Genomic DNA, 22,527 nt, shown 5'->3' with positions numbered 1-22,527 from the left:
CAACATTGATGATAATTATAATAATACACATTTTCTTCAGCGTTGAAAATTCAACTTTACCACCACTAAAATAAGTTTACTAATATATAAAAATATAAATATAAAATATATAATAATGCCACATAAAGATGTAACATATCACAATTATGTTGTTTTTACGGAATAAATGAAGGAATGAATAAATGAATGAATGAATGAATGAATAAAACAAAATAAAATGCTAAAAAAATATTAAACAAAATCAGGCTTTTTTCCATCATTTTATATAACTATCAATTTTAATTATATACACAATTATGATACTGATATTTTTAATTAATTATAGTAATAAACTAAACATAAAAATAAAGTAAATAATAAACTTAAAGTTTAAAGAATATTAAAACAGATCAAAAATAACATAAAAATGTTTATAATGTTACAAAAGATTTGCATCAAAATAAATGCTGATTTTAACCACATTAATTGATAAATCCTAAATAAATTAATTATTTTTGCAAAAAAAATTAAGCAACTGTTCAGAGCTTTCATGATAATAATAATAATATTAATACCAATAATATTCATATAATAATATTTATATGAATGTTTTTCACCTTTTCACCACCACTAAAATACACTTTATAATATATTTAAAAACAAAAAGGCTACATTAAATAGCAAAATTTCACAATTATATTGTATATTACAATAAAACAATAAAATAAAATAATATATCTTTTTTTAATAGTATATAATTAACTATGTACATAGGCTGGATATGTTGGCGGTTTGTTCCTCTGTGGTGATACTAGATTAATAAAGTGACTAAGCCGAAGGAAAATGAAGAATGAATAAAATAAAATTCAATAATAGTTTTTTTCACTTTTTTCAATAATAGTATATAATTATCAATTCAATATCAATTATCAATAATTATAATCAAATATGCATTCCACTGTTCTAGAATTGCCCCCAAAGGCAGAAATAATCACTTATAAACAAACATACAAACAGACAAACAGACTACATATAGAATATCTTCTATGAGCAAACCACTCATCCCATTATAGCAGCCATTAATGATGGACTGTCAGCAACCAACGACTGCAAATTTAGAGTGTTCTGACTAGAAGGCGTGAAAGACGACTATTTAAAGATCTTTCAAAGCATCAAAACCACTCCGACTTCACGTTACAGTCAAAAGCCACTCAGAGACGGAAAACATTCAAAACTACACAGACGTCTGAAGAATCACAGGACCGGTGACGCCGTCAAGGTGAAAACAAGGAGTGCAAAGAAGGAAAAACATTCATCTTGCTCTCTCTACAACTTTTTTTAACAACATTCTGTCAATGTGCGACTTCACAGTATGTTAGACTGGTGTGTGATTAAGCGTTTTAATGTATTAATCGGAAAATTCAAACATACATACAGTGGAGCAATTAAGTATTCAACACTTCAATATTTTTCTAAGAAAACATATTTCTAAAGTTGCCACTGACTTGAAATGTTCATTGGATGTTGATAACAATCAAAGAAATCCATATATGAAAACAAATCTAATTAGTTTACAAATTAAGATATGTGCCACAAAGTAAAATTACACAGGAAAAATACACAGGGCGCAATAGTCTTTTAGTAGTTTCAGCTTGGCGCAAGAGTCGTTGAGGCGTTGCGCTACGCTGTTTAAATAGCAAATGCATTAGCGCTCATTTGTGCGCCCATAGGCGTTCTGTTCTAAAAAGGGAGGCGTTCTGAGGCGCACGGCTGGCGCGTTGCTATTTTGAGAAACTATAATAGATTTTTCATTAGACCAAAACTAACCCGGTCTAAACTCCGGCGCAGAGTTGCGCCTCGCTTACGCACTGCTTAATACGCACAAGAGAGCAATAGGCAAATATCTTTGCATATGAAAAAATGTAAATATTAAGGATATATATAGGATATAATAAGAATAGATATAGGATATAAATATAAAGGATTAAAATATTACAAAACATTATTTTCCAGCCTACATAAATATGAAAAATCACTGCTTTTATGTCTTCTTCATCTCGGGAGGCTTTTTCAGTTCATTCATAACAATTTGCTTTTGTATAATGTTATTATTATTAGCAGTATTATTTATTATATCCATATTTATATTTGTTTTATTTAAAACAAGCTTAGATTTGCCCACCTGTCAGGTTTTAGACCATATGGGGCACAGCATGTGTTTTAGGATATAACTCAGTATTCTGAACACACTTCGTTATTATTGTTCATTTATTAATTTGCTGGAAATTAGAACTGAATTTAGAAATAGTTTTGAAACCAATATTTGCGCTTAACAAACAAAATTAATTATTTATAGACTAATTGATGTCTGTGCGTAAAGATTTCCCTATCCAAGAGCGAATGTGAAAGTAGTTCCATTATCTCTCATTTTCACGCAGTAGATGCTCTGTTTAACAGTTTTCTGATAAAATACTATTAACTGTTAACTGTTTGCTAGTGAAATGCCCAGTTTTTCCACTTAGACTTACTTTACGTCCTGTAAATAGCGAATGCGCTCTTGGCGCGACGCAGCTGGCTCTTAAAGGGAAGGGTAGATGAGACTCTAATTGGTTTATTCTCAAAACACACCTATAACTCATTAAGAAAATAACTCAACCCTTTTAGACCATGTGCCATGACGCAAAGCGGATTTTCCCGTCCTTAAATTAGCAAAAACGTGTCCTGACACACCCTGAAAGCGTTTGCGCCCTGCATTTTGCGCTCTGTGCATGGACCGTCAAATTAGAGCCCTATGACTCATTTACTACACAATAGCATCTAGTGAATTCATTATTTATTAAGCATTAACTCTACATTAACAAACATTAGTAAGCAGTTTATAATTGCAGCTACAAATGCTGTACTTTTGACTTAACCACATTTATAATGTGCTTAATAATTGTTTTTCATACTTTGTTAATGATTTATTTCTCATTACTAAATGAAGTATTGCAGTATTTACAAACCATTTGTATTTAAGAGTTATTGGTGGTTATTAAGATTTTACAGAATGAGTTATTAAATGATTGATAAACTATTGAAATCAACACTTATATATTGTATTATTCAGGCATATTTTAATGGTTATTATATATGTTTCTAGCTGCAGTTATAAACTGCTTACTAACGTTTATTAATGTAGAGTTCATGCTTAACAAATAATGAATTCATTATTTGCTAATGCTTAATAAATGGTTCATAGTGTGTAGTTATTATAAAGTGTTACCGAAAAAAGTATTGAACACATAAAGAAAGGCAGGTGTGGAAAGGAAGTGAAAGCCCAGACAGCAGCTGAAATCTCTCAACCCTCTGCCCTTGGTCATTGTAAATGAATATTAGCTGCTTCAGTTCAACATCTACATTAGCAGGATTATAAAGATGAAACCATGGTGGACATTTCAGCGAGACAATGATTCAAAACACAGCCAAGGAAACTCTCAAATCCTTTCAGAAAAGAAAATCAAGCTGTAGAATGGCCCAGCCAATCACCTGACTCGAATCCAATAGAAAATACGAAATAAAGCTCAGATTTGATAGACGAGACTCACAGAGCCATCAAGAATTGTACACTCTGTTGAAATCTGTGAAAACAAATGACTTCTAAGCAATGCATGTAACTTCATTTTACATATGAGAGGCGTCTTTAAGCTGGTGTAAATGAAAATGAACAATCCGACTGACCAATACGCATCTTATTACCAGATATAAACAGGTCTTGTGTGATGCTTCGTGTCAATTTTTACCAAAATCCTTGATAAATCTTTCCAGCGCTTACTGAATCCACACCATGAAAAATAAAGGCAAAACATAAACCTGCTAGAGCAAGGTATACCTAATAAAGTGGCCGGTAAACAAAACAGTGACAAGAAAATTGTATGTTGTTCTCGGCGCTAAAGCTCACCAGAGCAGAGATGAAGACACTGACATGCATCATGTAATCGGCTGACGGTCTGCGAAAATCGAGGTAAATACGAAGTCACTGCGAATGCACAAACACATCACAATGAGCCACCTGAGAGAATGAGAGATTACTGAAAGGGCTTGCGGTTGGGAGGGAAATATAGTAGAGTCAGAGGATGAACAGCGTACACACAGTAGCAGATTAATGCAATGAGTAATTAAATCTGTCAAACAGCTACTGCTGCTATCAACACACAGATGGTGAAAACCAATTAGGGTTATTCTTTATGTTCCTGTATGTTAGTGTTACTGTATATATATATATATATATATATATATATATATATATATATATATATATATATATATATATATATATTAAGGGTGTAACGATACACATATTCATTTTGAACCGTTCGGTATGAGACTTTCGGTTCAGTACGCATTACAAACCCAACGATTCGATTCAAACTAATATCTAAAAAGATAAAAGAGAATAAGTACAAAACATAATGTTTTCAGTGCAACAACGCTCAACATGGCATCCCAAATAGCGTCGCAGACAACATGCTGCCTTCCACGCTGTTATTTTTAACAGTAGTCCATCGCTTTTGAACTCAGAATATCAATTTATTAAAGCATGATGCATGATATATATACATACATACATACATACATACATACATACATACATACATACATACATATATATACATACATACATACATGCATACATATATATATATATACATACACACACACACATATATATATATACACACACATACATAAACATAAACACACACACACACACACACACACACACACACACACACACATATATATATATATATATATATATATATATATATATATATATATATATATATATATATATATATATATATATATATACATACACATATATATATACATATACATACATATATATATACAAACACACACACACACACACACACACACATACACACACATATATATATATATATATATATATATATATATATATATATATATATATATATATATATATATACATACACATACATACATATTCATACATATATACACACACACACACACACACACATATATATATATATATATATATATATATATATATATATATATATATATGTGTGTGTGTATGTAACGATACACATATTCATTTTGAACCGTTCAGTAAGAGACTTTCAGTTCGGTACGCATTACAAACCCAACGATTCGATTCAGACTCATATCTAAAAAGATAAAAGAGAATAAGTACAAAACATAATGTTTTCAGTGCAACAACGCTCAACATGGCATCCCAAATGGCGTCGCAGACAACATGTTTCCTTCCACGCTGTCATTTTTAACAGTAGTCCATCGCTTTTGAACTCAGAATATCACTTTATTAAAGCATGATGCACTCATTCGCATATCTTGCTGCCTTCTGTGTCAGCCTGCTCATGCTGGCTCTGCCCCCGTTACCCCAGCAACCCTGGACCCGACACAAAATAGCCAATCTCAATAACCTGTTCACAGATCAGCACACCAGCCCACCTCCAAACACTACTCCAGTCAGGCACACGCTACACTAACTCGCAAAATGGCTAGTAACGTTAATGTAATCCTAGACATCCCAAGTCTCTTGGAAGTTTCAGGCAACTCACGGATGCCCGCAAACGAATGGTAATCTTCTGGAAATCGCACGTCTCACCTGATTTTTGAGAACCGTTACACCCCTAATATATATATATATTGTCTGATTAGATTTGATTCAACTTTATTGTCATTACTGTATTGACCACGACTTTCTGCATGTTACCGTTTGCTCCCGATTGTGATTATTGCAATCTCAAACAGGTTTACAGGTTTGAACTATCCCTTTAACTATCCTTGTGGACAATTCAATAATCATTGGATATTGCTGGGGACACATCGCCTCCATCCATCCATTCATCTACACCTTTGGATCTGCATTTATTTTGCAAAAAAAACAATTGCTAACTATTTTTTCAACATTTATCATTCCCTTTCTCCTCTGCATTCACTCCAGCCTTAAAACTGACTTTCTCAGTGTGGTTTCCTTGATGTTCTTAGTCCTCTAAGAGATGCACACTGAGCATCTCCCAGCACGTTTACCCTCAGCGTCAGATAGCCTTTCGTCATTGTTGTTACACTGCGCTTGTATGAAAAGTGCCACGGCGCTCCAAAATTACAGCTCTGTCCCTCTCGTTCGCTTTCTCTGTCAATGCGCAACCCGGGGAACTCAAATCAGCGGGAAATGTGACCATCCATTGTTTGAGACCTTTGTCTTTTCGGAGCGTGTTATCAGCGTATGACACTTTTCAGACTCAAAATAGGTGTATAATAGAAGCCCTGTCCAAAGACAAGACCTAGGACAATACATGTAATATTGTGCGCCGAAATCTGCAATCATTCAAGAGTATTTGGCATGAAAGCACGGGGAAATTTTGTTTAGATATGCTTACTTATAATAGGAGTTGAATGAATCACTTAAATCAGTGAAGTGTAGTTTTTTCTTTTAAAGAAATAATTAACAGGGCGGCATGGTGGCTCAGAGGTAAGCACTGCCGCCTCACAGCAAGAAGGCCGCTGATTTGAGTCCTGGCTAGGCCAGTTGGCATTTCTGTGTGGAGTTTGCATGTTCCCCCCGTGTTCGTGTGGGTTTCAAAGACATGCGCTATAGGTGAATTGAATTAACTAAATTGGCCGTTATGAATGAGTGTGTGTAAATGTGAGATGTATGGGTGTTTCCCAGTACTGGAAGGACATCCGCTGCGTAAAACATATGCTGGAATAGTTGGCGGTTCATTCCACTGTGGCGACCCCTAATAAATATAGGCCTGAGCCGAAGGAAAATTAATGACAGAATTTACAGATAAGTCTATTTAAGATACTCACCCTCAAGTCATTCCAAACCAGTGTAACATTTTCCTGACAAGAGAAAGAAAAAGAAATAAGACAAACAAAATCTATACAGATAAGCATATACAAGACTTGTCAGAATAAACATTTGGTGCAACTTGAAGAAATGGTGAAAAAATAGGAGGATTTGATCTTCCATATGTTAATTTAACTAAATGTAATTGTATTAAATGTGAGATTGGATAACTTTAAATGGCACCTATGATGAAAAGTAACTTTTGTAAGCTGTTTAAACAGAACTGCGTGTAGGTTTCGTGTGTCCACTGTCATATTGGAGTTATATAAACACAACAAGTAATTTAAAATAAGACCCAAATCCCAATAATTTTAAGGTCCACCGCAACATGATGTAGGAAATGCAGTTTTCCCTGCATGTTTTAACCATTTTAAAACTTAGCATGTTTGTAATAAAGACAGTAAAATTGCTAATTCTTAACCGCTATAATCACCATAGTCACATGGTGTCAGTAAACACTAACATGTGTGTTTGTGTAATGCAAACAGCATTTGTGTGAGGCTCATCCTTTCAGAAAGGCTTGAATAAACTCCACCACAAATACATGAAATCAACTTGCTTGGTATTTTTGATTAATGAGCTGTATTTTAGCTTCACCCGAGTCTGTCTCTGACTGCTGTTTATCTGAAGTAAACGGTGGGTGGGCAAAAGCAGCTCGTTTGCATTTAAAGCCAAAGGCTACAAAAGCAGCTATACTGTACTCAGGCACCGAAATGGGCAGATTCAGGAGGCTATAATAAACGATCAGATCAGTATTTTGAGCTAAAACTACAGACATAATCTGAAGACACCAAAGGCTTATATTACACCTTGTAAAAGGGGGGAAATATGTGCCCTTTATGCCAAGTTCAGACTGCATGATATTCAAAGTAATCGTGTCACAAATGTTTTTACTCTGCAGGACTATCTGGGCTAGCGTTTTGTCGCTGCTTTGTTTACACTGCAAGATGGATCGGCGACAGGGGCTTTCACATTGCATGAGTTTACAATAGGAAGAATCGCAGACAACTTTGTCCAAACTACGTCTCACAGCCAAAAACACATAGTATATCTTTTGTTATTAACTACATAATGTTGAAAGAAGCCTTTAATGGGGTAGAATATGTAGATATTTGCTCACCTGGGTTTGAAGGAAAATAGCAATTTCTCCACTACTTTCTTTTTTAACTTTCTGTATGAAACAGAACAGTCAAACAGACACGGGCGCTCCTGTCAAACCTCCACTAGTTTTTCCTCCATTTCTTGGGTCCAAATAAAGCGAAAATGAGCGCTTTTAACTTATACCCCAACCTCCCGCTGGCCTGGAGGTACACACACACACACACACACACACAAAAGTGAATGCTGCTTTGTCATTGGCTGTAGGCGATGGCTGGTGTTATTTTCAGTCAAAACTCATTTCACACGGCAGGATTTTAATCGCAGACAGCTCCAGATATTTAGCACGGCAAATATCTCACAGGCATCGGCGACTCATCTGCGATTCTCTCAGATACGATTTGTTCTTTCATATGTTAATTTTAATTCCTAAAAATGTTATTGTATTAAATGTGAGATAGTTAAACTTCAACATTTTTTGTTAAAAGCCATTAAAATGCAATGCAAATACAAAAATCACTTGAAAATCTGCTAATTATCCATAATGGGTATTAAATTATTATTTACTGATGTAACATGCAAATTAGCATTTTGCTAACATTTTGTACATAGTTAACATGAATTAGCTCTTTGCTAGTGAAGTATGTTGCTAGCATGTTTTAACATTATTAGTACATTGTTGGCATGAATAAATATGGTATTCGTATTTTAATTCCATTATTATCATGTAGATTAGTTTGTGCAACATAAGCATGGATTATTGTGTTAGTGGCATGTTTCTACAAAGTTTTACTACATGGCTACCATGCGAATTAGCATTTTGCTAACATTTCTTTTTTTGCATAGTTAATATGACTTAACATGTTGATAGCATGTTTCTAATGTATACATTTGTTAGCAAGGGTTAGCTAATTACTAGCATAATTAGTGTGTAACACTATCCTGATGTGTTACTGGCATGTTTCTATCATGTTTTAGCAGAAAGCTAACATCTTGCTAACAACATTTTGACATCAAACCCTGTTGATTTTTGCTTCACAGCAGTTCAAGATGTTTAAGTGTACTAAAAGTGCTTAAGTGTTTGTAAGCAATGGTGCAGCATTACAATTCTTCAAATGTTCTTCTTTGGTTAAGGTTCCACAGCAACATCTAACATTTTTGGGTGGCTTATTTCTTCAAACATGTTGTACTAGTCCCATAATCACTGCTGAGCTGGTAAATGCAAAACAGTGACTCATTCCAATTTCACTGCAAAGCTTATGGGTTAAAGGACATTCTCTTATCATTGTCATTCTCTCAGAAGCTCACACACACACAAAAAAACAAAGAGTTTCATTTATCAAGGAAAGCGATAGGGCCAAATACAGTCACACTCGTGGGTTGGGTGCTATTGTTGGTGTTTACAACCTAAAAAAACAAAAGAGTCACCTCTCATATTTCAATTCTTTTGACTGCTCGGTTTCCCACCGCTCTAAACAAAAACTGTCAAACGAAAATCCACAGGAAGCTCATAAGCAAAATCCTGCTTTGATCCATTTTAGGAACCAAGATGTCACCTTAGCACCATCTTCACCCCTAAGCATTTATCACAACTTTATCGAAATGTCAAATGGGCTTCAGAGATTTAAGAAAAACAAATATAGCCTTTACTGAAAGCAGATTTTTGTTCCCGATGCTGTATTTAAGCCACGTTCAGAAACAAAACAGCATCATGGCCTAGTTATATCGCTTTGCATTCAGCCCTCAGCTCAAAATTCAATGGTTTTGGGTCTCTGCGGGATAACGTCTCTACGTTAGCTTTAAATGAAAAAAAGAGATGCCATAATTCCCGAGGAGGAAAGTAGGAAGTGTTTGGAAAGGTTGTGCCTTTTTAAAACTCTCTCTTGCTTCACTGTCAATAGGACTGCTGTCTTTTAAATGTGAATGATAAATCCTGTCTTCTAAAAGAAAGACAGCTAAGAAAGCTAGAAGAGTAAAGTTTATTTTTGTTCTGACAAAGATAAGATTATCTAGAAAAAGTCAGTTACCATGTAGCAAGCCTTTTTACTATCTATTTTATAACTAGCATGTTGTTTGGATTAACATTTCTACCACACAGCTAACAAACTGCTAGCAGACATGACTGTTTTGATAGCATGTTTAAGATTTTGTAAACATAAATTAACATGTTTCTTGTTTCTAAATTAGTAGACAGTTATTGTATTTTTAACTGATTTGTTTTTAACTTTACCATGCCTTGTTATCCTGAATGAATATGTTTCTAGCCTTTCCATATTATTAGTTTGCAAGCTTGTTGGTAGCATGTTTTTGACATGGCCTTTAGCATGTTACTAGAATGTTGTTAACCAGGTTTAACCCATGGCTAACAAGTTTTATGTTGCAAATATGAAATAGCATGATGTCAGTGTGTTTATCATGTTTACCATGAATTAGCATGATGTCATGCATAGCATGAATATTCTGTTTCCATGTTTAATATGGTTACTATTTGTAGCATGTTTTTACCCTTCGTTAACATAGCTAGCATAGAATAGCTTGTTGTTTTTAGATTGTTGCTATTAGCTTGTTCTTCCCTGCTGAAACAAAAAGCTTAAGCCAGGCTAAACTGGTTGGCTGGTTTTAGCTGGTCGACCAGCCTAGTTTTAGAAGGGTTTTGGCCAGTCCAGGCAGGCATGTGCACACATAGGGCTCAACCTGTGCAGTGCACATGCCCTTTTTAGTCTTGGATAGAAAGTGAGCAAGTTCGTAACAGGGTGAGAATGTGGTAAAATCCGAAAACATGGTAAAAATCAGACAAGGGCTTTTCTTTTTCTGGATGGCTTTTGTAAAAATTTTTTGGGGTTTAGGAAAGTAGGCGAGTGGGCGGGTCAGTCGGTAAAATTGGTTGGGTTCAGGTAAGGAGGAGGGTGGGTCAGCCGATTAGCCGGTCGCCCAGTCAATCATTCAGCCAGTCGGACAGATGGTTGTTCGACAGTGGCCTCTGGTGGGCGCAAACGGCACTCGCGAGAGGCATTTGAGATGTGAAAATACGCACACAGTGGCCTCTCGTGGATTCGCGAAAACAAAAACTATAAAAAAACGTACCTCCCGGGACGTATTTCGCGGTCTCCAGAAACGTCCACGGCGCTACGTTTTCAGAATGAGCCTGAGTTGGATTAATGATTGCTTTACAATAGTATTCATATTTTGTTAAGGTAATGGACCATTATTCTAAAGTGTTACCCCTAGCATACATTTTTAGGAACATCCTAATTCATCCTATCCATTATTGTTGGCATGTTTTAACATTTTGCTAGCCTAAACAAGCATGTTTGTAGCCTGTGTGCATTTTACAAAAAAAAAAAAAAACATGCGTGACTTAAAAAAGAGATATCATACTCTGAACATTAAACGTCTGACATGAATTTGGTAGCTGTAGCTTAAAGTCTCAAGAAGATATCATTAAGATTTAATCTAAGCACAAGAACACCCTTACAATAGATCCACTAAAAAGGATTTGTGGAGACGGTATAAAAAAACATAATTCTATATTTTCCCTGTTTCTTTCTTCCCAAAATTAAGCAAATTCTCCCGTGTCATGGGGTCCAGCCAGCAAGGGCACACAGCATTCAGAATCAATACATCTTCTTTGTACTCATTGTCTTAAAGTGCTGGATGAGTGACAGATGTTATCCTCGGATGCCAAGCTCAGAGGTCTCTCATGCAAGCGATACAATCGTAACAGCTGCCAGAAGCCCTTTCCATCCCGTCCTAAACAGAGCAAAGGCTGCTGGAAAGGAAGTCTGGCAATAACAAGCAAGCCGCCGCAACGTCCTTCGCTTTCAAAAGCAGCGGCTCAGAGGACTCTGGCATTAGCGGCTGACAGGATAAATGCACCACAGAAGCCGCTGTGGATTCACTTTGTGTCTCAGAGTAGCAGAAATAAAAGACAACAAAAGAGCGAGGTGTTTTACACTTATTTTTAAGCCATATTACAGGCATCAAGACGCGCACACTGGCATGCGGATGTGTTTCAGCCTCATTTAGATGCAAGCGAAGAACAGTTGTCTCTAAAGATTTTGACTTGAAGTGTATTACATCTATAATGCAACAATGTTCAGTGGAAAGGATTGATCTTTTTTATATTTTTAACTGTATGTTATCATTTGACAGCTCGCCAATAAAGAATTTAATTTAGCGATTGTAGCCTAAGGCACGGAGGCAGCTAGGGAGTACCAGGAGGCCTTTGGAAATCCGTTTTTTTTTTTTAATAATTTAATTAATACAATTTAAAAATGTAAATAAATTAAGGTAAACAAATATCACATTTTAGTATGAAAGAAGAACTAATCAATTTAGATTTAATTCTTAAATAAAATTATAATTCAAACAACATAGATTGACACAAATAAATTATCCAGAACTTGGTTAACATGAATAAAATTTTGATTAAAAATAACAAATATTATTAAACACACATTCAGTACATATATTTACTGGCCACTTTATTAGGTACACCTACCCAACTGCTCGTTATGGCAGCAACTCAATGCATTTAGACATGTGGACAAGGTCAAGACGATCTGCTGCAGTTAAAACAGAGCAGAACGAGGAAGAAAGGTGATTTACAGTAAGCAACTTTGAATGTGGCATGGTAGTTGGCTACAATTCTAGGCTACAATTTTCACAGGCTCACCAAAATTGGACAATAGAAGATTGGAAAAAATGTTGCCTGGTCAGATGAGTCTTGATTTCTGCTGCAACATTCGAATGGTTGGGTCAGAATTTAGTGTCAACAACAACAGCATGGATCCATCCTGCCTTTCTATCAACGGTTCAAGTTGGTGGTGGTGGTGTAATGGTGTGGGGGATATTTTCTTGGCACACCATTAGTACCAATTGTGCATTGTGTCAACACCACAGACTACCTGAGTATTGTTGCTGACCATATTCATCCCTTTATGACCACAGTGTACTCATCTTCTGATGGCTACTTCTAGCAGGATTACGCACAATATCATAAAGCGTAAATCATCACTGGTTTCTTAAACATGACAATGAGTTCACTGTACTCAAATGGCCTCCACAGTCACAAGATCTCAATCCAATAGAGCACCTTTGGGATGTGGTGGAATGGGAGATTTGCATCATGGATGTGCAGCTGACAAATTCGCAGCAACTGTGTGATGCTATCATGTCAACATGAATCAAAATCTCTGAGTAATATTTCGAGTGCCTTGTTGAATCTACGCCTTGAATCTAGCTACTTTATGGCTCATTATGTGAACGTTGCTTTTGTTGGAAACAGCACAACATTTTTTAGGGGCTAATCACACAGAATGTGTCTTTGTAACACAAGATGCATTGCTCAGGGATAATTTTTAAAAAAACGAAAAGTAGTGCAAGCGTATCCAAACAAACAGGAGCTTACAATGCTTGTCCCGAGCCTCTGAGTTCTTCTGATTGGTTAACTGCTTAGAAACTGACATTGATAAAACATGAAGTTTGTTTCAAGAGTTCACACTTATCCATTGCTTGATACTAGTTGCAGGTTTGGCATGCTGTCTCGGGAGAGAACTCTGAGCTCGGAGATAATTAGGCCTAGTATGAAGGAAAGAATGAAAGAAACAGAGCAAAATAAGCGACCAGAAATGTTGAATTCTTCCAACTTCTTCTGATTGGTCAACTGCTTTTGAAACTGGCATCAATAAAACCTGAAGTTCGCTTTAAGAGTTCACACTTAGCTATTGCTTGATACTTGTTGCAGGTTTGGCAGGCTGTACCAGGAGAGAACCCTGAGCTTAGACATACACATCCATACACACTCATTCACACTCATACACTACAGACAATTTAGCCTACCGAATTCACCTGTACCGCATGTCTTTGGAATGTAGGGGAAACTGGATAACCCGGAGGAAACCCACGCGAACGCAGGGAGAACATGCAAACTCCGCACAGGAACGCCAACTGACCCAGCCGAGGCTTGAACCAATGAATGAATGAATTTGTATGAATTTGTACAATCTCATTCATACATTTTAGTACGATTTGTTCATCACCCAATGACGGTTGGGTTTAGGGGTGGGGTTTGGTGCCATAACCCCTTTTTAAAAATCATACATTTTCATACGACTGAACTGGTATGAATTCGTAAGAATTAGACACTATTCTGACAAAACGTAAAATAGTTGGTTACGTTTCCTCGTGTGATCAGGCTTGCAAAAACACATTGTGTGTGAAGAAGACCTAAAGGGTGTTCTTTTCTACCTTTGAAATCTCATTTCTTCATCTTTTATTAGGTTACTCTACATACGTTACAAATATGTGTGAAATCCGTGACAAAAAAAAAATCTCATCAAGACACGAAAGCCGAGACTTTTGACAAAAACATGTTAACACACAACCTGAACCTGAAATCACAGCTATCGCTCGAGGCCAGGATGAAAGAAACGCAGAGCAAAGTAGGCGACCGAAAACTTTCTTGAAGTACAAAGCTGAGAGAAAAAAGCAGGATATGTTAAATTAAAATATCCATATCCTCCATCACTTTCCTTTAGGTGTTATTTCAAGATTAAGGGCAGGATCTCGAGGAGCGACGGTGCCATTTCACCGTCTCGGTTTCTCGGCACGCCGTGATATTATGGAAAACAAATAGGCTCGAAAGCAGCAGAAAGCAGGGGAGGGTTGCTGCTTTGTTCATGCGTATGTGTGAAAAAAAAACACATCCCTTCCTCTTCCATGAAGGTTGCGGAGCTACAAGATTAAAGGAGTGTCAGTCAGCGGTCCTAAATGCGCGAGTCTTCCTCCAGAAACAAGAGAAGTGTGAGGGAGAAGTGCAGAGAGTGGACACATTGTGGAGGAGATAGAAGAGTAATTTGGCCGAGATGGACGGAATGATGATATGTGAATAAAAGGGTGACGGACACTAAAGAGATGGCGAAGGAGGGGGGGGAGAGAGAGAAAAATCGCAATTGTGTGGCGTTTGACACCTTTGCAGAAAACACCTTGCCGGCCTGTCAATCACAGGGGCTCAGTTGATTGATTTTCTCCTGTTCTCAATCAGGTTCTTAAGAGGGTCCTGCTTCTTTTCTTTCTTTGTCCGCCTGACAGCTTTTCTTCCCAGTCTCTTTGCCTCTCAAACTCGTGGGCCGATCCAAAATATCACCTTTTTCTTTGACAAGTATCAATCGGAGGTATAAACTGAATGTCTGGGGGAGAAAAAAATAACACGATTAGCATAAATGTAAGGCATTTTTTAAGAATTTAATTACAATTTTTTACATAGTTAGTTTTGTTAATTTAGTATTATCTTCTGGGAAAGATCTTTCATTTTGTGTATTTATATGCTATATAGACAATTCAATTTAAAATGATTCTTGATGATTTCTTGATATCAACAATTCAGTTCTAGTAAAAAGTTACCATAGGCTTCCATTCAAATGGAATTGTTGATATCAAGAATTACATTTTTGATATCAAGACTTGAATCGTTGATATCAAAAATTCAGTTCTTAAAATCAATAATACATATCCTGAGAATAAATAAAAGTCAGTGACTTTTATTCCTCCTCAGGATATGTATTCTTGATATCAACAATTCAATTTTTGATATCAACAATTAACATTCTTGACATCAACAATTCAGTTCTTGATATCAAAAATGTAATTCTTGATATCAACAACTCAATTTAAATGCAAACCTATGGTGACTTTTTACTAGTGGAAATGCAATTGCTGATATCAATAATTATAGTTTTTACTAGTGGAAATTTCATTCTTGATATTAATAATTATAGTTTTACTAGTGGAAATGCAATTGTTGATGTCAAAAATTCAGTTGTTGATATCAAAAATGTAAATTTGTCATTAATATGCATATTGATGAGTTCATATATGCACATATCCAAAAAGCAATTTGTGAGATCTGAAATAACAATTATTACTAGTGAAAATTTAATTGTTGATATCAAACATGTAATTCTTGATATCAACAATTAAATTTTTAAATTTAAAACAATTACATTTTTGACATCAAAAATTGAATTGTTGATATCAAGAATACATATCCTGAGGAGGAATAAAAGTCAAAACGGCTTTCCAGGGCAACGGCACCTGTAATGAAAAGGAAGGGAAAGATGGATACATGGCGAAATAATTCATTTAAAGTCAATGCTTCCAAATGATTAAGTGTCCTATTTATAAATATGCTTTTAATTAATTACATTTTTTAGCTAATTATAAAAGCTAAGTTCAAGTATCAGAAAGGAAGTTTAAATATACAAACTACTCATCATATTTTTTCAGATATACAAAAGCCCAATTGCCAATTAATATAGATTCATTTAATAAAAAAATAAATTAAAACACACATAGTTGGATAGTGTAACGATTAATTGTAGCGTAGTTATGAGAAAGTGCGATGTAGTACATGTAGCTAGCTTACACGTAACGTTACAGTAGTTAGCTAGAAATGAGCCAAACAACATTGCTGTTGCTCTGCATGTGAATTGCATCTCACTAGTTTGTTTACATATTTACATACAATCATTTCAACCTGATTCAAAAATGTTTCACGTTTGCTAAACAATATTTTCAACCAGTGTGTAACATACCTCTTCATGGTGTCGCGTTTGGTTTGATGATAAAGTTCTGGAAGCTCACGATACCACTGTGCTGTGCTCCCCATACTGGACGCACCAGGAACAACAGGGGCAAAAAAAAAAACTGTCCGGGCTGTAGATCTGCCTGTATCCAAGGCTGCAGTCTCCCCTATGAGTCTCCCCCTCCTTCCCATCAGAGAAAGATTGGAAATACGGGGCAAAAGGTATGAATTAGGTTACATACTAGTTCACTACACATGAAGTGGTTGCCTAAAACCTTAAAGTGCTATGAGAAAACTGCAACTATAAGCTTATTTTAAATTCATTAATATAAATATGGTTACAAAACAATGTTTCAAGTAAACATAGTTTATAGTTCAAACATAGTTGATAATTCTATTATTAAAGTTTATGTACACTTCCTAACAAAAGTCTTGTCGTTGACTCCAGTTGTAAGAGCAACAAATAAAGAGTTTTTCCTGTTAAAATGCATCCCAATCATCCCAGATCCTGCAGAAGAACTATTGGAACCCGCATGCACCCAAGATTCTCACAGAAATCAGTCAAGTTTGGTGAAGAAAAAACATGGTTTGGTGTAACATTCAGTATAGGGGTTTGCGTGAGATCTGCAGAGTGGATGACAACATCAACAACCTGAGGTATCAAGACATTTATGCTGCCCATTACATTACAAACCACAGGAGAGGCAAATTCTTGAACAGGATAGCGCTCCTCCATATCAAAGTTCTTAAAAGCCATAAAGGTCAATGTGCTCTAGGATTGAGTCACCAGACATGAACATTATTAAAGCATACATCTTTTTTTTTATTAACTACAGTGTGCTAATTTAAGTTACTTTAGATGCAAGTTTAATAAAAATAAAAATAAGACTCTTTTTAAAATTTCTTTTATAATTAATGACTTACAGTTAGACAATTCAAAGTATAAACAGTAATGCAAAGAACACAGAATGGCCAACGTGAAACAGTAACCTTTTCCTCTTGAACTTTAATAAGGTTAATAAGCAGCACACACACAAAATATCTCTTCTCCCTCATTTACAGACTGACAAGATCACTGCAGGTGTGTATAATCTTACACACACCAGGCAAGATCAATTCGCAATCATTACTCAGTTTCTCTCTTTCCTTGTGAACAACTGTTTTTCATTAAAGGGATAGTTCACCCAAAAATGTACATTTACTCACCCTCAAGTGGTTTCAAGCCTTTATGAGTGTCTTCATTTGAACACAAAATAAATATTTTGTCGAAAGCCGAAAACCTGTAGGAAAAGCAAAAAATATTTAAGTGGATTGAACGAACATAAGCTCTTTCTGAAAACCTAGTCCTAGATACATTTCTGGAGATCACCAATTATGATGCCAGAAGTATGTATGGCTGCATTTTGTCTTTAAAATGAACGCTATGATGCGGTGTGACGCCATTCCTTTTTTACTCTTACCAGCTGACCGCTTACCTCCCTTTTTTTGTTTTTTTCCCTTTTTTTGTTACCAGCTTGTCCAGTAGCTCGCCTTGTACATTGAAGGGAGAAGGGAGTTGACGATAATGACAGTGTTTGAACCCAGTGAAGCATAGGTTTAGAAAGCAGGTAAGGGAAAAACACAAGTCATAAAATAAACAGTAACAGGGTGAGAATGTGTTAAAATCTGAAAACGTGGTAAAAATCAGACAAAGGCTTTTCTTTTTCTGGATAGCTATTTGAAACTGTCAATTGGTTTTTGGGGAGGGGGTGGGTGCTGGTTAATCGGTGCTTTTGAAAACACTATTGGTTGGGTTTAGGGAAGGAGGAGGGTGGGTCAGTCAATCGTTCAGTTGACAGCAGCTTAGATTTATGTGAGAAGAGCGGACTTGAATGGCACTCGCGAGAGAAAAAGCGTACACAGTGGCCTCTGGTGGATTCACAAAAACTGCTCTCCAGAAATGTAAATAGCGATACATTTTCAGAATGAGCCAGGGTTGAATTAAACATAAAACAATTAAGTTTTACCCAACAAAAAAACTCAACGAACAACATAGAATATGGGTTAATGCTGGAACCCACACAATCCATTGATGTCATCCCAATGCAAATCGATCAAGTTAACCTAATGCTTTTACAATCCTACGTTGATTGAATATAAAACAACTAAACAACTAAACAAAAAGGAATTGTGTTGTTTCATTCTAAATAAGTAGTTTGGATTGAGTGGATTGTTTCTGATGAAACTTTTTTTCAGAATTATAGATTTTTTTATTTGGAAACTTTGAGCGTGCAACGCTAATGAATCGTAATCGAAAATTTACAAACGACACAGAGCAGGAGAGACGTATTGAGGATCAGTGTTTCTGGCTCGCTCTCTCCACACACACACACACACACACACACACACACACACACACACAGATCTGTGTTCGCATGATAAATTAAGATATGAAAATTGGTAATATTTCATTTCCCGCCTCAGCCCCCTTTCTGAGGGATGTCAGGGGCCGGAGGGGATTTATCATGTGATATAAGGAGGAATCAATAGACGAGAGACTTGAGGACTGTATATTTACTTAACAAGATGAGGAGTATCTCAGCCTCCGCACTATTGGATGCCATGTGGGAGAACAAGAGACACATCCAGCTAATTAGGAAGAGAATATGGGGAAAAAAAGACATGAAGGATCGAATCACATCCACACTCTTAAAAATAAAGGTTACAAATTAGAATTTTCCAAAGGAACGCGATGAAAGAACCATTTTGGTAATGTTGTTCCGATACTGGAATTCGTTACCAATCACTTCTGAAATTTTAAAGACGTCTATTTCCCCCTTTAACATTCAAGCGCTGTTGAGCATGATCTTAAACAGCGCTGATTTGCCATTGAGTTCACATGCTCAATAGAAATGACTGTGATTGGCCGCGAAGGTCGATAGTTCACAGAACTCACCGCTGTTTACTGAGTGACACTAACCGTCTCTGTATCCCTGCGCTCAAATGTTAGCGGAAATTGGACGTTTTTAAAATTTCAGTACTGATTGGTACCAAATTCCAATATCTTGACATTACATCTTGGTATGTTCACCCCAAAAGTTCATCATTCACTTGTTCAAAAACTGTTTGAGTTTCTTTCTTTTGTTGATGCTGCTTGCTGGCACTCATTGACGTCCATAGTTATTTTTTTCCCATTATGGAAGTCAATAAGTGCCAGCCACCAGCATTTTTAAATATCTTCTTTTGTGTTAAAAGTCTGCATGAACTGGAAGAAGCGACCTTTTTTCACATATTGTGATGCAGTTCCTAGAGAAACAAAAATGGAGAAAACAGTGAGCATGGCTAGTTCTTTTCAACTGCGAGCTGATTGGATGTAGTAAAGTAGACATTTCATTCCGAAAGATCAGGGAAATGGATTTTTGAAGAGTCATTACAACCTAATGGGCTTTTGCGTCGAGTGATCGCCTGCCTTGCACGTAGCCGTGCATTTATACTTCTGCATGCTGTTTGTGTTGGTCTGCAATAACACTTCCGAAACACTAGCTGGCAGTAGGCTTTTATGTTCCTCTTTGTTGGGTTTCTTTGTAGGGTTTTTTTGTTTTGTTTTTTTGATTGCTACCTTAATGTACAAGTAGCTAAAACTCACTTATTTAGGAGGCAGGAACTGGCGGACGTGCAACAACTCTAATCATAAGGTAAACACAACACAAAAGATTCCATCTGAAGCTCCTTCACGGGACTCTCTAAACAATCGCTTTATCGGGCTCGCGGTTATCAACACCACCTACACTCTTCACTGCTACCAAGCCAACCAATCACAGAGCTTGCGCTACACGTCATTGCAACTTGTAGTTACATTTTTCAAGAGGTGCGCGTCAGCCACAGCAAGGGCTATACAACTACGCAAAAGCTGCACCGGACCGATTGCATGTAATTAACACAGAATTATAATTCAGCCTTAACAGACATCTCCTCCTCACCTTTGTTGTCAAAACTGACAGTTTGAGAGGCGTGGTTAAGTATGTTGGCCACGCCCAATACCTCAGACAGACGTTCTCTAAGAATTTAACTGAAACAAATATAGATTACAATATTATAGATTATTTTTATTATTGACATGCACAGATGAATTGTTTACTACTAGTAATGTGAGCAAACATAATCATTATTGGTTGATTAGTTTTGATTTCATTTGTACTTTAACAGAAGAAAGGAAGTCAAAGTTGAGGGAGAATCAATGATCATTTTCATTTTTTGGTGAATCTTTTAAAATATAAAAAAAAGTTAAATCATAAAATTTTTACTTCACAAAACATGCTTATCAATTTCAAGACCTAGTGGGACACATTTCTAATGTGTATCAAACCAAATTCTTAAAAGTAACAGATGCCAAGTGGCTTTTGCAACAATACCAAACAAAAACTATATTTTTGGTTCTCAAAAAAAACTTTTTGTTCAATATACAGTATACCTTTTCAGGCCACACATTTCTAAAAGTAAAGATTACAAAAAGAAGTTTTTAGAAGTGACGACATAGAAGAACCATTCTGGGTTCCTCAAAGAACTTCAGTTCTTCCAATGAAATTGGTAATTTGAACTGAAATATAACAATAGTGTGCTACCTAACTAGACCATACTAACAAGCTAGATTACCAACCATTAACCATTTGGGCTGTGTCCTGTTCTTAAAGGAATAATTTACCCAAAATAAAAGTTCCATTTTCTAATTCTACACTCGTTCCAAACTTGTTTGAGTTTCTGCGGAACACCAAAGATATACTAAAGCGTGTATAACAATAGCATCTTGAAAGGGCGGGACATGTCAGATACAAGAAAGCTTTTGATTGGTCAAAAACATTTGAGGAGAAACTGAAGTATTAGATGACATTAAAAATATTAATTCATTCAAGCTGAAGTAACACTGCAAGCTTCGGATGTTTATGTTTTCTTACTGCAAATTTTACCACTGTTTTGGTGCACACTAGCTTATAGATATCCTTAAGGCTAACATACTGATTCTAACATGCTAAACTTTATTTAGATGTCATGGGGGCTTAAAAAGAACCATCTTTCCTTGGTGTGAATGTGAAAATTCTATATACATACAGAAACCTTTTCCACTTTTTACCACCTGTTGTGCAATGGAAAGGTTTCATAGATGCTAAAGGTTCTTAAATTAACCTGATGTGATCAAATTCAAGATCTGTTATATACTGTATATCCTACACTGTTAAAAATAAAGCCTCCACAAGGGTATTTGCAACAGTGACATAGAAGGACTATGTCTAGATCCCTAAATAAAACACTTTCTTCAACAATACTCCAAAATTGAATCTCTGGAAATTCTTTAAGGCCACTCACTTTTTAAATATAGCATTATTTTTTTTTTCTTTAAACTAATACTTCATTTTTTCTATATTTTTTTGACAAATTAATTTGCCAAGGATAACACAATAAAATGTTAAAAACCAAACTTATTTCCATTGAGGTCCTTGTTGCGAAGTATATATTATACTACTCCTGGGAACAGGTACACTGTGACACTACATTATAAAATAAACACAAATACAATCACAAATAGCCAATAAAACCCACTGTAAAATTCATCAACATGCTATTCTGCTTAGGTTGAACTTAAGTTTTGCTTATGTTGAACTAAAACTAACCACATTTGTAAAACTTTAATATCCACAGGCAGTTTATCTCATAAAGAACCTATTGAGAAATAAAGGTGCCAGAAATCTTCAATGGAACCATCAACGCCATTCAGAACCTCCATGGAAAAGTTATTCTTGTAACCGACCCATCAATGCCCATGCATTTTGATTCTCCCTTTCTTTCTCTCAGCTTGATGCCATTTCATCCCTCCCATTCCTCCATCACTCAGGTCCAGCTCATTTAAAACCCCTCACCTGTCAATCACCTTGCCCAATCATTCAGGCACCATAGCGAGGGCAGGAATCAATCACCCGGGCGT

General features: G+C 35.9%; 1 long non-coding RNA gene across 2 annotated transcripts in view; it reads right to left on the bottom strand.

Annotated features, from left to right (window-relative positions):
- Positions 1-12,456: 12,456 nt before the first annotated feature.
- Positions 12,457-22,527, bottom strand: part of LOC141380895 (uncharacterized) — a 37,508-nt gene continuing 27,437 nt past the window's right edge. The window contains exons 5-7 of one of the 2 annotated variants that reach the window (XR_015526193.1): positions 17,778-17,851; positions 16,582-16,755; positions 12,457-15,177 (exon numbers count right to left, since the gene is read on the bottom strand). This is a non-coding gene — a long non-coding RNA (uncharacterized LOC141380895). Of the gene's footprint in view, positions 15,178-16,581; positions 16,756-17,773; positions 17,852-22,527 lie in introns of both variants that reach the window. The other variant, XR_015526194.1, reaches the window with a different exon arrangement.

This window comes from Danio rerio, chromosome 25 (genome assembly GCF_052040795.2).
Source record: "Danio rerio strain M-AB ecotype USA chromosome 25, GRCz13ab, whole genome shotgun sequence".
Classification (NCBI taxonomy): Eukaryota; Metazoa; Chordata; class Actinopteri; order Cypriniformes; family Danionidae; genus Danio; species Danio rerio.
The sequence above is the reverse complement of the archived record's forward strand: the minus strand, read 5'-3'. Positions and strand labels throughout refer to the sequence as shown.